The sequence below is a fragment of the Triturus cristatus genome, chromosome 3_1 (assembly GCF_964204655.1).
Source record: "Triturus cristatus chromosome 3_1, aTriCri1.1, whole genome shotgun sequence".
Taxonomy (NCBI): domain Eukaryota; kingdom Metazoa; phylum Chordata; class Amphibia; order Caudata; family Salamandridae; genus Triturus; species Triturus cristatus.
In genome coordinates this window covers 534,224,364-534,243,983 of record NC_140583.1, presented here as the reverse complement: position 1 = coordinate 534,243,983, position 19,620 = coordinate 534,224,364, and the positions used below count along the sequence as shown (strand labels likewise).

The window sequence follows — 19,620 nt, the reverse complement described above, 5'->3', positions numbered from 1 at the left end:
ACCAAGTATTTTTATTTTTTGGAAAAAGAAACAAAATGTGTCAAGAAATGTTTTTTAAAAAAACAAATAAACATTAGACTTACCCCTGACAATGATTTTTTTTCTACATGGTAAAATTATCTCACCACTTTAGAAATAATGTAGGAAATAGAGGCGCATTAGCATATTGTAAGAGAAGCAGAGTATAGTTCAGCATATCATACTACACATAAAGTTGTGATGTGACTCGACATATCATGGTATGGAACCGAAAAGAATTGGATGAAACCCCATAACATACCCTAAGCTAAGAACATAGCATGTCGTGGATTGGAACCTCTCACACGCAGTGTGTGGCTTATGCAGGCAGCTTGTTTTCCAGGCCCAGCTTTAAAAGATGTGCACTGCCAGCGGGGTACAATGTGTGTGTGAGTGGTCTGCGCTTTTAGCGACGATCAACCTGGAAGCATTCACACACGTCCTCAGTAAACTCTGAATGCATTCATGGGACAAGCCATCCTTTTAATTGTAAACATCCACCTCCCTACACGCAATCAGCAAAAGGCATGGTCAAACTGACTGATCATCTACCCAAAGTCAGACCCCATTCACTCACATTGAGACAGGCACCAGTAGAAGTGCTACATGCTTCTTGTGCGTAATTGTGCACCTTAGAATAGTGGTGTTTTATGACAGGTCTTGCCATGTCTGATTGCAATCAGAAAACACAATTTACTACCAGTATACAACACACATCCACTCCTCACTGTTGCCACGCTCTGCAGAGGAGCACATGCTTTAAGAAAGGTAGCACAATATTTTCCAGACCTCAGGCACATCTCAGACAGCATAATGAACGTGGCTGCATAATGAACGTGGCTGAATACAGCAGACTGTTCAAGGAGGTTATGCTGCCCCCGCGCGCTGAGATACACTGAATGCAAATGCCCCAAGCACCACCCAGAGTGTGTTCACCAGCTGTGGTTGGTGTCAGCACAAGACAAGAGAACACTCCCAATACAATGGCAAACAAAGAACCCTTATAAGATCAATGTTTTACAAGATCAAGTCCGTCCACAGCCGAAGGAGTGCATTGGGTATAGGTGGAAACGTTATCATGGTATATCTGTCAAACATATACGTGCCATAAAGATCACAAAGGAAAGAATGCCAAACATGCCAAATATGCAGATGGCAACCAAAGCTATAGACCTCGAAGCATCCCCAGGACTGAAAATAGTTGATAGTTAGTCATTTTTTTTCGTCTACTAAAGGATGCAATTTGGTCTTTTTGACAAAAACCTTTTTAGACCAAGTTCCCATCAGAGGAGTTCCATGGATTCGTTTATTTTACACACATAACAGTGTATCTCTAGAGGATTGAAGGAAGATTTTATCAATATCAATTAACCTATCGAAAGGGACTCAAATTTAAACAATTTGATTAGAACTTTTTTGTACTGAAATAATTTATTAATGTCACATATACAGTTTCCAGATACACTATACTCTTTGTCGTGCTTCCGAAAATACTAGGGTATTGGCGTAGTTAGAGGTTTTATTAGTTCTACATTACAGATGGCTAAATATAGGAACTTGGCAATTTAGAGATTAAATATTCAATTACTCTAATTAGAAATCTTAACATCGCCTTGGGATATAAACACTCAAGAAGAATTTATATCATTACTGTTTGTTTTGATTGTGAGTTGCAGTTTGGTAAATTTAAAACGCAATGGAAAGCAAACATTTAACAGCAACACACACACATATATTTAATGACGTTAAATTCGTGGGGAGCAAAACAATATTTTTACATTTTATCTAAGACGTTTTCCAGAGTTTGTTACCGCATCATGGCTTGGAATACCATGAACTCAAAGAATTTACAATGTGTGTGAACCTGCTATTTAGAATTAGAAATTATGTGACTGTGTTTACTTGTATGTGTCTATTTTTATGGGGAAAACAACTGGGAAGTAAAATAAATTGAATTGGAACTTGGTAGCAATTTGCCAACATACATTTTGCAGTATATTCATCACAAACATAGATGCGTTCTCTTAAAACCTACTCTTTTAAGAGAGTGTTTATTATACAACAGAATTCAAGATATCATATGGTTAAATATTTCAACATATATCATGATAAGGCCTGCACTCAAGGATTATCCAAAAGTTCTCCTAGCGCGTAAAAGGCACAACCAGTTCTTAGAATTGAAGACAGTTCCACGACAATTGTTGACTTATGCTATAAGAACTAGAAGGCTAGAGAAAATATGTACACAAGAAGAAACAACACTGCTTGATGCCACAGTTCACCTAAGACTGCACCTTCTGAACAGCTACTCTGTGAGCTAAAACCATAGACTGCACTGTACCTTGAAAGATGGCAGAGGGAAGGGTGTACAATAGCGTCATAGTTCAAACAGAAGGGCACATGGAAAAGGCGTGGACAGCAATAGGTTTTGAGGTGGTATCTTCATGAACTAAATCTAGCACTCACAAGCGGCTGTGGTTTACTGTGTTGGTGCTTTTAGTCATCACCTTTTATTAGGATGCCAAGTGTAAGAATGGGGTGGCATGGTCTACCTTTTTGTGCCATTGACTTGGTTTAAATATCTTTTAGCATATTTATGTAAGTACCAGAGAAGGCAGTTCTAGAGCATGTGGGTGTGTTCACAGATGCTCTACATGGGTATATGTTGAAAGAGATTCTACTACTGAATATCGACCCCTCGAAAATCATCATATATGAATATCGAAGGCAGAATATTGAGGAACAAACTATCAAAAAGTAGTGCTTATAGGGAAGTATAGATATACTATTCCTAACTCTACATCTACGTATCTTGAAGAGATATGTAACACATAGGTACATATATGTGTACCTTCGTTGACTTTTCCCCCCCAATATTCTGGTTTCAATATTCTGTCCCCTCGATATTCAGGGGTCAATATTCATGGTGCACACCTTTGAAAGAGCTGTGTGAACAAGCTGTCAACAATCCTTTAGGGTATATGCAGAGTGCCCGGTACCCTGTTTTATGAATCCCACCCTTCAAAGGCAAGGAGTCCAGGATGGGGGGTACACTAATAAGCATTCTGTAGATGAGAGCTTCCCAACACTCAATAAGGGCACCCTGGTTGTTGGCAGTATATTATAAATGCAAAATAGTGAATTTAATATATTTGAAAATAAATGTGTTCCTTGTTGAATCTTTTGTATTTAATAAAACAAGGCTTGAGATGTACATGGAGAAAAACACTATTTGCTTTATTACGATGTCGGACAACGCCCGCCCGACACTGTTTTGGTCTCGGGACCGACCGATCTCCGGTCTGCGGTCCCGACACCGCTATTACAATGCGGCTGCATATGGTGCAGTCGCATACTCCTATTTCTCTATGGGAGCTTGTGCTGCAGCCGTAAACAGGCAGTAGCACAAGCTCCCATAAAGAAATGAGAGTTTCTGTTAATCCCAGAGTGTGTGGCAGGCACTTTGTGGTGCCTGCCACACGATGCAGGGATAGCCCCCTCAGCCTCAAACTGGAAGCCGCAAGGAGAAGGGGGCCCAGCTAGGGGCCCACAAAGTTGCTTTACGACATGCCTTCCATGCCAGAAAGCCCAACATGGAAACCATGTCGGAAACTGACATCGTAATCCCAATGGCAGAAACGTGGTCCCTAGGGATTATGGTGAGACCTCTACCTGGCCAAAGGGCTCCTTAAGCCTGTCAGAATCCAGCCAGAATGACTGCCCGGTTTTACTTTCAACCGCCTGCATTGTAATACGGCGCTCGGAAGGGAAATCTAGGATGTGATTCGGAAAGCCTCCAACTGAGCCCTATATATGTCACACAAACTATGAATATTAAGTCAAATGTATTGATAGTGAAAGTGAACCTTGCCTGCCCAATACTAATGCCATCTTAATAATGTAGGCATCCAACATATAATACTCACCAGGTATGTCAATTTTACCTCACTTTTAGGCTACCAGAAAAGACCTGCATTTCAAGACCATCTTAATGTGGCCTTAAAATAAAAGCAGTGGTTGAGCAGACTTTGGTGGGGATACCTTAGGATCATCCAGACCTTCGGTGCTTATCATGAGGGAGTTTATTCATGGCCTTCAGTTGTTGGTCTGCCCTCTGTCAAAGGCAAATGAGGGCATTGCTGATTTTTGTGAACAGATGTGTGCACTATATGCTGGCAAGTGGTGATCCAACCATGTCAAGATGTTAATTGGGAGGCTCACACAATACCATTTGAATATGTATGAGCCAGGAAGTGACATATATTTATGTCTCGCCCGCCAGACAGCACAAGCTGTCTAGTTGCAAAAGACCTATTGTGAAGTTACAGTGGGCTTAGAGTCTGCCCGTTGCTTACCATTGGTTTGCTTCAATGTCCCTCTCATTTGCTTGTTAATTATTCAATGGTTTGCCTTCCTCTTCCAGTTTTGCCCCTTCTTGGAGAATATCCTCTTTGCATTTTTTTTGACTGGCTGACTGTATTCTTTCAATGTTCACATTTATGGAAGTCCATTTTCTTTTTCTTTCAGCACTCCACAAGTGTAGTTCTTTTATAGCTATCGCTTATATGCTGCTCTCTCCCTCTCCCAAGTACCCCCACCCCACCTCTACTGTGTTTCTCCCCATACCTCCCAGGCTGTCTCTAAAAAAACAGCAACAGGAATATTTTAGATGGGTTATTGGCAAAAAGTAGAATTTAAGGGTTGCTTTTGCATTATCTCCTGCATTCCAAATATACATGAAAGCACTAGCTCTGGCACACAAAGGTTTTTATGGTACTGGGGGAAGGACCACCTGCTGAACTCACTCAGCTACCCCCTGAGGCAGAAAGTAAACTTAGTAGGACACTTCTAGAGGCCCATAATTCTGCTTTCTGGATTTCTGCAGAAGTCCAAATGACTGAATTTTGTGCAAAGTAAATTAGGCCTTGGCAAGCATTTCTCTTTACAGTCTGACACTTAGCCAGCGTTACTTTAATAAAAAAGTATTTGAAAAATAAAACATGCCATTTGCAAAGATTGAAAAAGATAAATTCAATGTACGACTTTGAGATACCATAAGATGTGTGTTTGGTTTTCCAGCAGTATTTCGAAATGTATTTTGTTTTACTCTTTTAAAACAATACTTTACAGGCACAAATTGGCAACACCAAAAGCTCTGCACCTTTTCACTGGACCTACTTTTTTGAAAGACAATGGCGGACATTTTCTTCCATCTCTGTTTTCTTTAAATGGTTTGAGTAATAGCATTATGTTTTGCTTAATTATATCCTGTATTCCTTTGTTAGTCTCTTATTTTGTTTGTTCAATGATGCAAATGAAGGTGTTATCTTTAAGTTAATGATGACTTTGCTGTTGAGAATAGTGGCAATGAAGATGAATATTTGGCTGTCAGCTAGGAGAGTTGTTAGAAATGGGTTGGCACAGTGCCGGAGTTACTTCCAAAAAAGAGTTACTTCTAAGTATGCTGCTCGAAGGGGAGGTTGGGGGGGGACGGGGTGCAGTAACAATGTCATCAATAGAGGGCCATGAAATTGCTATTTTGGGGCAGAAGCTTTATTAGTGAGAACATCAAATTATTATTTTTTTATAGGAAGAAATGTTGATTGTCTGTCGCTTTGAACAAGTATTTTGATATGTATTTTATACAAAGCGAGTGAGAATTCTTCTTCTATTCATTTAAATCCAGCAAAGGCTGTAACAAACATCCATGTCTGGATGGCACGCTTTTGGATATTTCAGCAGATTTCTGGCATCAGAAGTCATTGCTCCCACAGTTCCAGATTGTTATAAAACAAGGGCTGCTGTTGTTTCATCTTGTTTGTACTCCATTGCTGGTAGCAGGCATGGTGCACACTTTATCCTTCACACCTCTGAAGAGAAAGCCAGGAGCCATTTGATGTTCTCCTGCCTTTGTTCCCTCCACAGCGAAGAGCATGCTTTGTTTACAAATGGGCAGATAAGGGACCTGCTGATTGTCAGTGGGCCTCTGCATTTTAAACAAATGCTTAATGCGACCAAGCCAGATGTTCGCACCCTGGGAAAGCATTGATCGTCAGCTGTACAGGTTCGTGTTTTCTACTGTAACAAATTTGTATCCTTCAGAGTTTATAAATGTGTGTGTGCAGACAGAATTGTGGAAAATCAAGACAGAAAATAAACCTGCAGCAGGGAGCTATCTTCTTTCTCCAGACGCCCTCCCTCTGGCGCGCCCGCCCGCTCGCGCGCACACACACACACCGCCCCCAAGAACCAGTATGTATTTAAGATGTGTTTTCATAGATGTTTGTGGTTTGAGGCTAACTGGCGTTTGTGCCACTTGGTTATGGTTGCATTATTACTCTACTCGGGGATCTATCAGCTTACAGGGATACATCTGTTACCAGAGTATGGAGTATTCTCTTCCTCTTTACTCTCGTTCATGGCCTGAGGTGATACTCAATCCACCAGTAACAGTTGCATCCATCACATCACTGAGTGATTAATACAGCTAGAAACTAAGGTCCCTGTACTCAATAACAAAGTGAATAATCTCAACCGCAACAGAAAAAACCTGAAGCCAGAAGCAACAGTAAATAGTGCATCTCAGTAATAGAGTACTTAATAATCTGGGAACAGATATGTCCCTGTGATGCGGTGGATCCCCGAAAAAGCATTGTGCCTCAGCAAAGAGTACAACTGCAATGATTTACTTCAAATAGTAGATCTGCTATAGAAGCAGGAGACCCAACACTGAAAATAAGGCAATGTGGTTCTGTGAGGTGGTTGAACAGGTCTACTATCACAGAGACAACAAATTCATTGCAGTGTGTCTGTCTTGTGATTTGATCATTCATCTTGTTGATGGCTGGGTTCAATTCGGGAAAGCATTTTAAGGCTTTATTTCAGTAGACACCTGTAATGAATGGGACAACATGTGGGATTGCGTTCAGACGGCTTAGACTGTGGCTTTCAAGCTCAGAAGTAGACATTGTATACAAGGTGTTACCCTACTTCATTCAGTAGATGATCACTTCATTTCTATCTAAACTTCTGTTTTAGTATAGAGATTTTAGGAAAAAGACTGCCCGATTGAGTGGCAAGTATTAGCTACTACATCCGTGTGAGATTACAGTGATAGTACCGGGTTGAAAGAGATGCCAAGAAATGTTAGTCGGTAATCTAGAAAAATTAGATTGGCATCTGATTCTTACTATTTTGAAGGAAGGCTTCGCTCAGTGGAAGATTCCATTTCTGATGTGAGGAGGATTGCTTTTCTCATACTAAGAATTTGTCTAAATGAGCTATTGTCCAGTCAGGAATACATTTTACATAGACAACCAGTGGCCTGAGGAAATCTCAGTGATATTAATTTGGAAGCAGTCTAATGAAGATGAATGTCCCCTGCCTGCTTTTGGAATGAGCCTCTGTGCATTTAGATGGCATTCACAAGGGGTCTACGTGTCAAACTCAGATCTTTGGATCCTTGTAGCATCCCTTTGCCCTCTCTACCAATTTCACACTAGAGTTCTATCACCACTGTTCTGTCAAGGATCGAGGATTAAGACCATGAGCTCCACAACTCCATTATGTTGCCTTCATTGGCAAATTGGGCCTGCAGTTTCTGACAAAATATGAGTTTAGTTTTGGATGCTGATGTTCCTTCTCTCACTATGACTGATTTATGAACTAAAAATAATGAAAGTGTAGAATGAAAAGTTGTTAATTGTGAAGCACCATTTGCCATCTTGCCATATGTCAGTACTACCAGCATTTTTGTTATTGTGGGATAACATTTCTCTGGTCATTTTTTCTGGTTTGGATGCTATTTTATTCACTTAGATTGAGAGTTTCAACAATCACTCTTAGGTAATTGATCATTTTTGGAAGATTGGGCAACAAATTTGCTTTTGTGAGAAAAGGTCACAGTTACAAAGTAGGCACTTCTTGTAACAAGTGGCCCATCACCATTCATGGTCACTGGATCTCCACTGAACAAACTAAAAATATTCAGTAACAGTCGAGTTCAATAGAATATCACGCTTACATTAGTAACAATAGGTCCAATAGAATATCACACAGGCATTAAGTCCTGCTTACCACCAAATTAATATGTTACAATATACATGTGGCCATTCCTGTCCAAAAATCCCTGTTGAAAGTATCCATACAAAATGCTTTGAAAAACCAGACTATCCCAAAATGCTCAGTGGCATTTGCCCCAAATAGCATTAGAGGAGTGGGGAGGGGGGTGGTTTAAAAAGAAACAAAAAACACACTTATCTGTTGGCCGGCTGTCTGGCCTCCGGCTGCCTCTCCTTGGTCCTCTGTGCCCTCTTGCTTCTTTCTGCTTAACAGTAAGCAGGAACAGGAAGCACCTATCCAGGCTCCCCTGACTAATCACAATGCAGCATTGTGATTGGTCTGAGCACTGCGGTTCGGCACTCAGCCAGGGAATGGAAGTCTGTAGCATGTTCTTCACGCAGGCAGTAATGCAGCATGTATTGGGAACACACAAAGTGCACATGAGTGTTTGGTTGGCCCAAGAGAGCCAGCCAAACATTTATGCCCACTTGGAATGGGCAGAATACTCCTCCCTTGAGCTGCTCTGTGAGCAGAGAAGCCCCACCCCGCCCACAAAGCTTCTGCAGTACGGAAAAATATTTTAAAATGACAATAACAATGCGTTATTATCATTTATTTTCCTTTTTTTGCAGTGCTGAAGGCAGTGGGGTGACACTCCTCCACCTTAGAGGAGGAGCCGCCCTTGAAAATGCTACTGCCAGCAATACTTACGAAACTGCTTTTTCCAGCTTCAAATCAGAAAAAATATCACACAGGGTCACTATTCAAGCCAAAGGGATCTCACACAAGAACATCAGAACAGGCCATTCCTGAAATCGCTAATTACAGTGAAACTCCCCACCACATGCAAAGTCAAATACAGAAACGTCTCAGAGCATATCATATACAGAATATTTTGCTGCAGTTTAAATACATCAGGTGAGACCATCTTCCGGACTGCAACCTTGGTCACCTTAAAAAAGGTCCCAAGGACATTACAATAAGCCTTACAAACACAGCTTGAGACTCACCTGTGTTCAAACAACCGAACAACTCCACAGGAGACACATAATCAAAGAATCTATTGTGGACACAGCATGGTATAGGTATTAGTTGAAAGCACATGCAATACCTGCAGAGCTATAAGAGTACTGGGGTATGTTTGCTTTTCTACTAGCTGTGCGTTATCCTCTATGTGTGGTCATGCCATCACTTAGTGCATTGCAGAAGCTGGCACGCATACTGCAGTCACGGGCCGAGACATTACTGAAAAGACTAGATTCAATTTCAGATATATTATTGAGGGACTCACTTTATGCCAATAGCAGCTCATCTATAGCAATTGGGTAGCAGGGCAATCCATTGCATCTCATTTTCCTGGCTGCCGTTCACTGCCACTTATTTAAAACTAGACTCACTACACATCTACATTTGTCACTCACTTATATAAAACAAGCATTTGCAATGCAATAGGTCTCACATTTAAGAGAGTAGGAGCTATTGGCATTGTAAATGGCAATGCCTTTTATTTATATGTTGTTTTTAAAACACATAAATAAAAAGCATTGACATTTACAATGCCAATCTCTTAAACTCTCGCAAATGCGAGACCTATTGCATTGCAAATGCCAACACCCGTGCTATATAATAAAAAAAGGCAGTAAGAGAGAGCATGCCCTGCAAGGTAGGACAAAGCTATTTGAGAAAATAGTGCTCGGTGGCTAAAGCCTATCAAGTAACAACACACGTAAAAGGGGGTGTCGCTATGGGAGGTTACAAAATGAGACAAGGCGGTACTAAGGAGGGACTACTAACCCCCTTGACCAGAGAGCAGCCACTGTTTACAGTGGACAATGACACAAGCCTATGAAAAATATAGGCGGAAAGTGGGCAGAGATTCAAGTTGCTACCTAAATATAGCATGCCACGCAGAGCAGTGCATGCGCTGCCCAGGCTCGACCTTAAAAAAGGGGCACAACTTCTCTAAGGGGTCTGACCAAACAGTATATTTATGTATATGACTAAACCAGGTAAAACTAAACTGTCTTAATATTTTATAAAATATTAAAACAACACACTAAGCAAGTGCCAGTGGGGTATCAATCAAAGACATTTCTAGAGCGCACTACATACCCGTAGGGTCTCAAGGCGCTGGGGGTAGGAGGGGTGCCGCTACTGCTCGAACAGCCAGGTCTTCAGCTTCTTCCTGAAGGAGAGGTGGTCTTGGGTCAGGCGCAGGTCGGTCGGGAGGGAGTTCCAGGTCTTGGCGGCCAGGTAGGAGAAGGACCTTCCTCCTGTAGTCGCTCTTCGGATGCGGGGGACCGCGGAGAGGGCGTGGTTGGCTGAACGGAGGTGGCGTTTGGGAGCATAGAAGTTGATTCGGCTGTTGAGGTAGCTCGGGCCTTGGTCGTGTAGGGCTTTGTGTGCGTGGGTGAGGAGGCGGAAGGTGATTCTTTTGTTGACGGGGAGCCAGTGTAGGTCTCTCAGATGTCCGGAGATGTGGCTGGTTCGTGGGATGTCGAGGATGAGTCTGGCTGAGGCGTTCTGGATCCACTGGAGTCTCTTCTGGAGCTTGGCGGTGGTACCGGCGTAGAGGGCGTTGCCGTAGTCCAGTCGGCTAGTGACGAGGGCCTGGGTGCTGGTCTCGGTGGGGATCCACCAGAAGATCTTCCGTAGCATGCGTAGGATGTTGAAGCACGCCGAGGAGACGTTGTTGACTTGTCTGGTCATGGAGAGGGAGGAGTCCAGGATGAAGCCCAGGTTGCGTGCATGGTCTGTCGGTTTGGGTGCGGTGCCCAGGGCGGGAGGCCACCAGGAGTCGTCCCAGGCGGAGGGTGAAGAGCCCAGGATGAGGACCTCCGTCTTGTCTGAGTTCAGTTTCAGGCGGCTGGTCATCATCCACTCGGCTACCTCTTTCATCCCTTCGTGCAGGTTGGCTCTTGCGGCGGCGGGGTCGTTGGTCAGGGAGAGGATCAGCTGGGTGTCGTCGGCGTAGGAGATTATGCTGAGGTTGTGTTGGCGTGCGATGGCCGCGAGGGGGCTCATGTAGACGTTGAAGAGGGTGGGGCTCAGCGAGGATCCTTGGGGGACGCCGCAGATGACTTCGGTGGCCTCTGACTTGTACGGTGGTAGGCGGACTCTCTGTGTTCTTCCGTCGAGGAAGGAGATGATCCATTCCAGAGCCTTGTCCTGGATTCCGACGTTGCTGAGGCGCTGTACTAGGGTGCGGTGGCAGACAGTGTCGAATGCCGCGGAGAGGTCTAGGAGGATGAGGGCCGCTGTTTCTCCGTTGTCCATCAGGGCTCGGATGTCATCGGTGGCGGCGATGAGGGCGGTCTCGGTGCTGTGGTTGGCTCGGAAGCCAGACTGTGAGGGGTCGAGGGATCCATTCGTCTCGAGGAAGGCGGCCAGCTGCTTGTTGACGGTCTTCTCGATGACTTTGGCTGGAAACGGGAGGAGCGAGATGGGGCGGTAGTTCTTGAGTTCGGTGGGGTCCGCTGTGGGTTTCTTGAGTAGAGCGCTGAGTTCGGCGTGCTTCCAGCTCTCGGGGAAGGTGGCGGTGTCGAAGGATGTGTTGATGATGTCTCGCAGGTGGGGTGCGATGACAGCGTCGGCCTTGTTGAAGACGTGGTGAGGGCAGGGGTCGGTCGGTGATCCGGAGTGGATGGAGTTCCTCGTGCGGATGGTGTCTTCGGTGCTGATCGGGGTCCAGGCGTGGAGGGTGGTGGTGGGGGGTGGTTGTTCGGTCGTGGTGTGCGTTGGTTGGTTGTTGAAGCTGTTGTGTATGTCCGCGATCTTGTTGTGGAAGTATGAGGCGAGGGAGTTGCAGAGGTCTTGCGATGGGGTGATGTCGTTGTTTCCTGCGCTGGGGTTGGATAGCTCTTTCACGATGTTGAAGAGTTCCTTGCAGTTGTGTGCGTTGTTGTCCAGCCGGTCCTTGAATGCAGTTTTCTTGGCGGCGCGGATCAGCTGGTGGTGCTTCCGGGTGGCAAGCTTGAAGGAGGTCCTGTTGTCCGGTGTAGGTTCCCTTCTCCAGACTTTCTCGAGGGCTCGGCAGTTCTTCTTGGAGTTCTTGAGTTCGTCGGTGAACCATGGGGCTTTCTTGCTGCTGGGTCTGCTGGGCGGGGTCCTCAGCGGGGCGAGCTCGTCCGCGCAGTTGCTGATCCACTTCGTGAGGTTGTCGGCGGCCTGGCTGGGGTTCGCTGAGCTGGCAGGAGGGTGCTGGCTCAGGGAGGTGGCGAGCTGGTCGGCTGTGATCTTGTTCCAGCTTCTGCGGGCAGCCTGTTGCTGGTGGTGGTGGGTCGTCGTTCTTTTGAAGGTGAAGTGGACGCAGCTGTGGTCCGTCCATTGAAGCTCTGTGGCGTGGCTGAAGTCGATGTCTGTGCAGGAAAAGAAGACTGCGTCGAGTGTGTGTCCGGCGAGGTGGGTGGGGGTGGACACCAGCTGCTTGAGTCCAAGATTGGCGAGGTTGTCGAGCAGGGTGCTGGTGTTGCGGTAGTTGTTGTTCTCCAGGTGGAAGTTGAGGTCCCCCAGGAGGATGTAGTCAGCGGAGGGGAGGGCATGCGGGCTGACGAAGTCGGCGATGTCCTCGCTGAATTGGGTGCGTGGTCCCGGAGGTCGGTAGATCAGGGTGCCTCTGAGGGTGGTCTTCGGGTCGGTGTGGATCTGGAAATGCAGGTGTTCGGCAGTGGTCAGGGTGTTGTCGGTGCTGGTCGTGAGACGGATGGTGTTCCTGTGGATGATGGCGATGCCTCCTCCCATCTGGTTGGCGGTGCGATCCCTCCGGGTGATCTTGTAGCCCTCTGGGATGGCGATGGCGATGTCGGGAGCTGAAGAGGCGTTCATCCAAGTCTCCATGAGGAAGGCAACGTCCGGGGCTGTGGCGTCTAGGAGGTTCCAGAGTTCGATGGCGTGTCTGTGGACGGAGCGGGTGTTGAGCAGGATGCACTTGAGGTGGGTGCTGCTGGTGTTCGACTTGGCGGGTGCTGGTGCGAGGCAGGTCCGGATGCAGGTGAACTTGCAGGCGTGGCAGCTGAAGGGTCCGTGGGTGCGTCGTGGTGTGGCTCGGTAGCATCCTGGGAATCGGCCGGTGTTGAGTGCGATGAGGGTGGCGGCGGTGTACGTCAGGCGGGTCGGTCGGGGTCCTCGTGGGCCAGGGGTCCTGGCGCTGTGCGCGATCCGGTCGCGGACGGGCGCAGACGGGCTTACCTTTGGCGCACCTTCGGCGCTCAGTCGGTGCTCCCGCTGCGCGCGTCCGCTGCGCGCGTCCGCTGCGCGGTCGCTCTGGGGACGTCATAAGAAGGGAGCCGGTCGGGAGGGTCTGCGGGGAGGCGGGAGCGCGATCCAATCGGCTGTCGGGGGGCGGGGCCACGGGCTGGGGCGGCGGGAAACGCTGGAGCCGGCTTGGCGGCCCTCGGGTGGCTGGGGCGGCGGGAGAAGCAGGTGTGGGCTCGGCGGCCCTCGGGAGGCTGGGGCGGCGGGAAAAGCAGGTGTGGGCTCGGCGGCCCTCGGGAGGCTGGGGCGGCGGGAAAGCAGGTGTGGGCTCGGCGGCCCTCGGGAGGCTGGTGCAGCGGGAGCGGCAGCAGGCACAGGAGCGTGGGGGTGACCAGGCCGAAGGCGCTGTGGTCACTCCCTAGATCTTGGTCTGGCTCCCCTTAAGAAGGGAGCCGGTCGGGAGGGTCCGCGGGGAGGCGGGAGCGTGATCCAATCAGCTGTCGGGCGGCGGGGCCACGGGCTGGGGCGGCGGGAAACGCTGGAGCCAGCTTGGCGGCCCTCGGGTGGCTGGGGCGGCGGGAGAAGCAGGTGTGGGCTCGGCGGCCCTCGGGAGGCTGGGGCGGCGGGAAAAGCAGGTGTGGGCTCAGCTTCCCTCGGGAGGCTGGGGCGGCGGGAAAGCAGGTGTGGGCTCGGCGGCCCTCGGGAGGCTGGTGCAGCGGGAGTGGCAGCAGGCACAGGAGCGTGGGGGTGACCAGGCCGAAGGCGCTGTGGTCACTCCCTAGATCTTGGTCTGGCTCCCCTTAAGAAGGGAGCCGGTCGGGAGGGTCTGCGGGGAGGCAGGAGCGCGATCCAATCGGCTGTCGGGGGGCGGGGCCACGGGCTGGGGCGGCGGGAAACGCTGGAGCCGGCTTGGCGGCCCTCGGGTGGCTGGGGCGGCGGGAGAAGCAGGTGTGGGCTCGGCGGCCCTCGGGAGGCTGGGGCGGCGGGAAAAGCAGGTGTGGGCTCGGCGGCCCTCGGGAGGCTGGGGCGGCGGGAAAGCAGGTGTGGGCTCGGCGGCCCTCGGGAGGCTGGTGCAGCGGGAGCGGCAGCAGGCACAGGAGCGTGGGGGTGCCCAGGCCGAAGGTATGGCACACGGTGTACCATATAACCAAATAAATTAAACATTTTCACACCCCTTTCGCTTTTAAAAACTGGATCGAGGAGCATAGCTTTGTCAGTGAGGTTTAGGAGCGTAGACCTCAAATTTCTCAGCAAAAAAAAAAAGAAGTGGGCTGAAGGGTGGAAGGTGAGATAACCAAGGTTTGAGATGGACTCTTTCCATGAACCACTTGCATTATATGGGCCTCTGTCTAGAGTGGCACAGTGGGTGAAAAGCGATGGGTTGCAATGCTACCTCATGCGATTGCCACTGGTCAGACTAAGTATTCCTATCTTCACCTTTTAGGTGTGTGATTGCCAGTAGTATGCCTGGAAACCTGAGACTGGCACAGATTTCTAAGCCTACTACTGACAATGATTGCAAATTCCAAAAAGTAGTACAATTGCACCCCTTCAAGGAGCACTTCTACAGTTGTAGATTTACAATGTGGCAAACGAGTCTCTATTTGGACCAGATTCACAAAGGTAACGTACACTTTTGCATTGTTATTCCAAAACTGTAACTTACATGCCTCTGCCAAAGTGAAGGGCCTGGGGAGTATTTACAAACTGCCTATTGTAGTACTACAAAATGCTATTGACAAATTGCACTTCTAATATACTACTACAGCGCACATCCTGAACTCTCATATGATAATAAAGTAAAATGAGACTGAAATCAAATGTTTGCCTAGAATCACAGTTTGGAGAAGCAGGGTAGCTGGATTGATTGCCTGCTATTTGTTTACACATTTCGAAATTCAGCTGCCAGATGTATACCTTTCTCTTTCCTGAATGCAAGCAAAGGTCACTGTTTTGTCTTTTATTCTTGGCTCATGACGAAAAACCAGAGTTCAGGCCCAACTCCGGGCCCCCTGACTCCACAACCACACCAAAATAGAACTTATTGGGGGGGGGGGGGTAGGAACATCGCACTCCAAACACCCCCCTTAAGCTATGCCTCTGTGGGTAGAACAAACTGCCTCTCCAGGACACAGAAATAACTGACAGTAGCAGAATGGTTTAATATAATGTGAGCAAAGCTTTAGAATGCACATTCAGGCCAGGAACCGAAAGCTATGGGTTTACAGATAGATTTCACAGCTACAACATAAGAAACATCACCACCTGAACCTCTCCAAATTAAATTGACAGATACCATGCACAAAAGGAATCGATAGCAGGCCTCATGTGGAATACATCTCATCGCCTATACCACAAATGTCGTGGGGAAATCGCCAAAAAAGCCATGTACCAGACAAAAGCATTTTGAAAATCAGCAGCTAATCATTATTTAGCAAGCTACCCCCTTTTGCCAAAAGTAATCCCAGGCGTAGTTACTTAACTCTGAGCCCTAGGAAAAGATCCCAGCATCAATCCTGAGGTCGCAATACTTCTTGTTACCACCTCAGACTCTTACTGTGTGAATATGTCGAGGCCCAATCTACAAAGAAGTAGAGAGATCAGCCCAAACACAATCCAGAACACAAAGACAGAAAACAGAGTATGTCTTTGTTCTCTTTGTGCAAGGGTCGCTGAGCAAAGTCCAAACCAGTAAACATAATTTCTCTATCTTGTCCCAATGGGAAGGTATCCTAGTAAGATGTTTGTTAGAAATGGGGGTCTATAGTTGGCAGAGGTAGGTACCTTTGCCCAAATAGGGACCCTTGCTTCTAGTCAGGGAAAGGGAGATATACTTCTAAAATAACCCCTGCTCACCACCTTGGTAGATTTGCACAAGCAGACAGGCGTATCTCAGAGGCAGTGTGTAAAGCATATCTGAACACATATAGTAATACAGTGAAAATACTACAAATGGACACTGCACCAGTTTAGAAAAAAATAAGTAATCGTTATCTGAACTAAAACAAGACCAAACAACAACAAAATCCACAATACAGTATTACAAATATGATTCTTAAAAGGTAGAAACAGTTCAGTTCCAAGAAAATGTGAAACGTGACACTTTTACACAAAGTACCTTGGATGCGTCAAAAAATACAAGCAAAAAGGGTTGCAGTGAAGGTAATGCGTTGGTTCCCTACACTCAGGTAAGGTGATGCATCAGTTCCTTGCTCCGGGGTAGGTGGTGCATCGTTTCCTTACTGCTGCGCAGGGGAGGTGATGTGTCAGTTACTTACCGGAGAGGAGGTGATACGTCGATTACTTACTGCATGGGGAGGTGATGCATTGGTTTTTTACTGCGTCGCCCAGCAATGAGACAGACTTGGCGCTTCCATGCGATGTGTGACGATCTGGTGCGTTGTATCAGTTCTTCTCTAACCGGGCCTGCCTCAGAATCAGTCCGGTGATCTCGGATGTTGGAGATCGGTGCACAGGATTCGTCGCTTGGCAGACACTCCAGCTGCGGGCAGGCGCTGCTTCAATTCTCGGCAGCGGCGATGTGTCGGAAATGTTCTCTTGCACCGCTGCGATGAGTCAGAAACAGGCAATGTGTCGATTTTCACAGCTCATGTAGGTCTCAGTCCCAAAACAACCATCAGAGGCCCAGAACACTAACAGGCACCTCTCACCAGGTCACAACTCCCAGCAGAGGAGTTCAGGGGGAACTGGGGGTGAAGTCTTTGTGTCCCTGAGACTTCAGAACTGGAGGCAAGCTCAATTCAAGGCCTTGGAGATCTTCTTCAAGCAAGGTACACAGCAAACAGCAAAGTCATTTCTCCTTTCCTTGGTTGCAAATAGCCACTGCAGGCCAACTGCAGACAGGTAACAGCACAGAGGCAGTATTCCTCCTCAGCTTCTCTGGCTCTTCTCCTTGGCAAAGGTTCCTCTTGATTCCCAGAAGTGATCTAAAGTTCTGGGGTCTGGGCCCCAATATTTATACAGCCAAATCATTTTTTCTCTGGTGGCAGAGAAGTCCTGTGCTCAGTCAAGACCAGTGCTGTCCTCTCTGGTGCAGCTTCTGACAGAAGGTGGAGACATCATTGTGGAAGTCAGACCAGGCCCATTCAGGTGAAAGGAAATCTCCTCCCCCTACTCTAAATGCATCCCAGGTCTATTCAGCCCAGCCATGTCTCATCCACTCTTTCTAGAGCCTCTGCACATCCCCACCCCCTGTCACTCCAAAGCCAGACAGTCATTACACATCCTGGCAGAGTCACACTGGATGGCTAACCAAGAGCATACCTTCTTTCTAAAAGTGGTATTTTCAAACACAGAATGTAAAAATCATCCTCACTAAAAGATGTATTTTAACATTCTGAGTTCAGGCATACTAAACTTTATTTTCCTACCTTGTTGTCAGGGGTAGTTATGCTTATAAGATGTTATAAGCAAACTTCCCATTCTAGCCTATAGCAACAGGTAGCCTTGCAATAGTGAAAAACGAAATTGGCAGCATTTCACTATCAGGACATGCCACAAACACCAGGGCATGTCCTACATTTTACATACACTGCACCCTGCCCACAGGGTTACCTTGGGCCTACCTTAGGGTTGACTAACATGTAAGAAAAGGGAAGTACAGGGCCTGGGAAGTTGGTGCACTTGCCAAGTCGACATGACAGTACCAAACTGCGCACAGACACTGCAGTGGCAGGTCTGGGTAACATTTTTAGGCTGCTTATGTGGGTGGCACAATCAGTCCTGCAGGCCCACTAGCAGAATGTGATGTACAGGCCCTGGGCACACACAGTGCCCTGCACTAGGGACTGACTAGTATATCAAATAGGCCAATCATGGAATTACCAATCCATAACAACAATTTACAAGGAGAGCATATGCACTTTAGCACTGATCAGCAGCGGTAAAGTGCCCAGAGTCATAAATCCACCAACAACAGGTCAGAAAAAATACAGTAAGAAGCCAAAAAGTCCTGGGATGACCCTGCAAAAATAACCAAGTCCAACAATGTTACAAAGTATTTCCCATTCTATCCTATGGGACAGATAGCCTTTCAATAGTGAAAAACGAAATTGGCAGTATTTCACTATCAGGATATGTCACACACACCAGTACTTGTCCTACCTTTCACACACACTGCACCCTGTCTAGGGTGGGTATTATGGGCCTACCATAGGGGTGCCTTACATGTAAGAAAAAAGGATGGTTAGGGCCTAACAAGTGGGTGCACTTGCCAGGTCGGCATGGCAGTTAACAAACTGCACACACACACAGCAGTGGCAGGTCTGAGATACCTTTTCAAGGCTACTCGTGTGGGTGACACAATCAGTGCTGCAGGCCCACTAGTAGCATTTGATTTACAGGCCCTGGCACACTCAGTGCACTTTACTTGGGGCTTACCACTAAATCAAATATGCCAATCATGGAGAACCAATCATGAAAACAATTTGCACAGAGAGCATATGCACTTTAGCACTGATTAGCAGTGATAAAGTGTCCAGAGTCTTAAAACCAACAAAAGGTCAGGAAAAAACCAGAGGAAGAAGGTACAAGTGTGGGGATAACCCTGCAAAATGGGCAGAGTCCAACAGTAGGTTTGTACTGCTATTGTAGTACTACAAAATGCAGCTTGTGAATATCCCAGGCCCTTCATGTAAAGCCTTAAGCAGTCATGTAAATCCTAAAGGTGGCCTAGATTCTTTTTGTAGATGGAGACACATTATAATCTATTAAATCAATTAAATCAATCACAAGGCGGTGCTTGTACAGCGCATATCCTGAACTCTCATGTGATAATAACGTTAAAGGAGACTGAAACAAAATGTTTGCCTAGAATCACACTTTAGACAGGCAGGGTAGCTGTATTAATTCCATGTTATTTGTTTACACATTTTGAAATTCAGCTGCCAGATATATACCTGTCACTTTCCTGATTGACAGTAAAGGTCACTGTTTTGTCTTTTATTCTTGGCTCATGACAAAAATCCAGAGTTCAGGCCCAACTCTTGGCCCCCTCACCCCACAATCAAGCTAAAATATAATATATGGGGGGGATGAAAATATGACACCCAAACACCCCCCTTAAGCTAAGCCTCTGTGGGTAGAACAACTGTGTCTCAAGGATTCAGAAATAACTGACAGTAGCAGAATTGTTGAATATGATAGCAGCAAGGCTTTGGACTGTGGATTCAGGCCAGGAACTGAAAGCTCTGGCTTTACAGATACATTTGAAACTACAGCATAAGAAATATCACCACCTTAAGCTCCCCAAATTAAATTAACAGATACCATGCACAAATGGAAATTGACAGCAGGCCTCATGTGGAATACATCTCATGGCACATACTA

At 46.9% G+C, this 19,620-nt stretch overlaps 1 long non-coding RNA gene across 1 annotated transcript in view; it reads left to right on the top strand.

Annotated features, from left to right (window-relative positions):
• The window catches only part of LOC146860545 (uncharacterized), a 312,136-nt gene that overhangs the window by 9,077 nt on the left and 283,439 nt on the right, over positions 1–19,620 (top strand). The window lies entirely within an intron of this gene.